Here is a 3,241-nt window from a genome sequence, read left to right as displayed (position 1 = left end):
AGCAAGAAAAAAATTCATTTAAAAAAAATAAAAGGTATTATTTTATTCGAAAATTCTTAGAAAGCACACTCCTTGTCAGTTAAGGGGCATCTCCATAAATTCCTCGTATAAAATAACATTCGAAAACATTTCAATTAGCAAGAATTTTACTAACTTGTAAACGAAGGATTAAAATAATTAATATGATAACTTTAGGGATTAAACAATAAAACTAACAAGAGATTAAGGCACTATTGCAAATTAACTAAATAACAAAGCAAAAATATAAGAATCAAACACTAAAAGGCCTGACAGTGTAATAAACCCCTACGTTTGGGACCAGAATGAAATAATTCAATATTACATGCCAAAAATTAAAACAATCAAAAGTATAACATATGGTGACCAAAACGTGATATGTACTGAACATAGGGGCACAATCAGAAACTTTCATAACATAAAACCATGGATTAAAATTACAATTTTATAGATTCGAAGGCTCATTTGAATAATTTTCCTGAATAATATCAATTATACATTCAGTGACTAAAACATAAAGCAAGTAAAATAAAGAGCTTAAAACACAAAATTTAAAACTCTTAATTAGTGACCAAATCAAATTTTCTAAAACCTGAAATGACCCCCTTGTGGTTTACCTATGCGCTAAACTGATGCAACCCTAACATCCCAAAACGTCAGCATTTCATGCAGGGTATAAATACCCCAAAAACTGCCTAAATGGCCCCCAAACTATTTCTCTCTTTTCTTTTCTCTCTCTAGAATGAGAGAAAGCCTTTTCTCTGGCTTCTCTCTACTTCTCTCCTAGGGGAGAGGCCGGCAGCCCCCCGACCACCGTCCGCTATAGCTTTCCACCGCCATTTACAGCGGCTAGAGCTCGAAAAACAACACCAAATGAACCCCCTTTTCAACCTAAACCCGAATCTAAACACCCCTAGCCCTAAAAATCCCCCAATCTTCGTAGATCTAAGGTTTTACCTTCGAAAAAACAACCCTTCCCCAACGTTTGGAAGCATTGGTAGTGAGGTTAGGTTCCAAGGGTAAGCTTTCCTTCATCTTCTCATTTCTTTCTCTTTTTTTCTCTTTCTTTTTTCGAAAATAACTCTCTATTTTTTTTCTTTGTTCGGTTTTCTTTTTAGGTTTTTTATTGTTTGAAAAGCCCTCTTTTTTTGATGCTCTCTGATTATCCCCCTTTGTTGTGTTGATGTGGTGATGTATAAGCCCCAGGATTTTTGAGGGGATTGGATGTGATTGCCTAGGGATTTGGTTTTGGATTTTGTTTTAGATTTTTTCTCCTTTTTTTTATTAGGGCTTTTAACTTGATAAGTTGATTAATTTGGTTTAGGCGGCCGGCTGAAAAGGCTCTGACAGGAGCAATAGTGGCGGGAGCAGCAGGAGGTGGCGGTAATATTGACTTCTTAGGGTTAGGGTTTCAGAAACCCTAGGGTATTATTGGGTCGGGTCGGGTTGTAATCGGATCTAACGTTGGGCTTGAACCGGGTCTGACGTTGGGCTTCGGGTTATTGGGCTAGAACTCGGTGGGCCGACTTGTTTGGCTTTGTAACTGGGCCCAGTGGCGGGCTTGTTGTAATTGAACTTGTAAATAAGATTTAATTATTTAATAATAATAATAATAGCGGGACGAAAATCACTATCTACAGTTATGATTAACAAAATTTAATGATTGTTATAACAGTTAACCGATCGTTTAGACTTAACAATACAACTAACCGACCATGAACACCCCTATTATTTATCATGATAAGTCAATATGAATAACTTTTTTAAGTGTGTGTTTGTCTTTATATATGTAATTGTTGAAAGATAAAATGAGGAAAATTGATGTGTCTAATTGAAAAAGTATTAGGTAAAAGCTAAAAGAATTTTTTTGTTTTGTTTTATTATTATAGAAAAATGACATCGAGGTTGGATCCTTTTCCATAATGCTTCACCTATCAATTTGATTTGTGTGTTGATGCATGAGGGTAACGTGTGGCTTATGCGCGATATGAAATTGGAAGTCGTTGTGTTTGCATTTAAAATCTAAAAGAACTATCTTTATAAAAAAAGTGGTATATCTATATAAATTATAAGAGCCTCAAGTATATCTTCTTACAAAAGGAGTTAAACTTGGGACAACAAAGATAGTTTGCATATTATGACTATATGATTGAGTATCATCCAAGGAGAATCAACGTAATTTTTAATACATTGAGTAGGAGGAAGATGACTGAACTTAGGGCAATATTTTCTCATATGAGCTTATATGATGATGGTAGCCTTCTGGTTGAGTTATAAGTAAAACCAACTTGGTCAATAAGATCAATGCGAAACACCATCTAGATGTATCATTATTTCCTCAAGAGAAACACTTGAAGTAGAGAGTATCATCTGATTTTGCCTTTGATTAGAAGGGTATATTGTGTTTTAATGGAAGCATTTGTATACATGATGATAAGAACTTGAGGTATGTCATCATTTAAGAGATGATAATTTTTCTTATGTTATACATCTTTAACGTGACAAGATGTATAAGGATTAAAATAGTGATATTGGTGGTTTTGTCAGAAACGAGATATATTTGATTTTATGGCGAGATGTCTGATATGAAAACATGTTAAAGTTGAACATCAATTTCCTTATGGTTTATTAAAACCTATTCAATTCATACAATCGAAGTAGGAAGAGTTACGATGGACTTTATGAGTGGGTTCTCATGACGCTCATGGAAAAAGATTAGATCTAAGTGATAGTAGATAAATTTACTAATTCAACCCATTTTTTCATATAGTGGATAAATTGACTAAGTCAATTCATATAGTCGAAGTGGAAAGAGTTACAATGGACTGTATGAGTGGGTTCTCATGACGTTTATGGGGAAAATTAGATCTAAGTGATAGTGGATAAATTGACTAAATCAACCCATTTTTTTCCATTTCATATTGATTATTTTCTTTAGAGGTTGGTTAAATTGTATATTTCAAAGATAGTGAGACTAGATAGGGTTCTAGTATCTATCCTTTCTAATTGTGATCATCGATTCATATCCCTATTTGGAAGAAATTGCATGAGACCATGGTTACTAAGCTTAACTTCATTACAACTTTTCATTCTCAAATTAATGACCAGTAGGAGTGAGCAATTAAGACTTTGAAGGACATGTTGAGGAGTTAATATTCTACAATTTAGAAGTAGTTGGGAGGAGCATTTGTTGTTGGTAGAGTTTGCATATAATAACAATTAA

Source organism: Hibiscus syriacus, unplaced genomic scaffold (genome assembly GCF_006381635.1).
Source record: "Hibiscus syriacus cultivar Baekdansim isolate YM2019G1 unplaced genomic scaffold, ASM638163v2 tig00110004_pilon, whole genome shotgun sequence".
Lineage (NCBI taxonomy): Eukaryota > Viridiplantae > Streptophyta > Magnoliopsida > Malvales > Malvaceae > Hibiscus > Hibiscus syriacus.
This window is presented reverse-complemented; position numbering follows the sequence as displayed.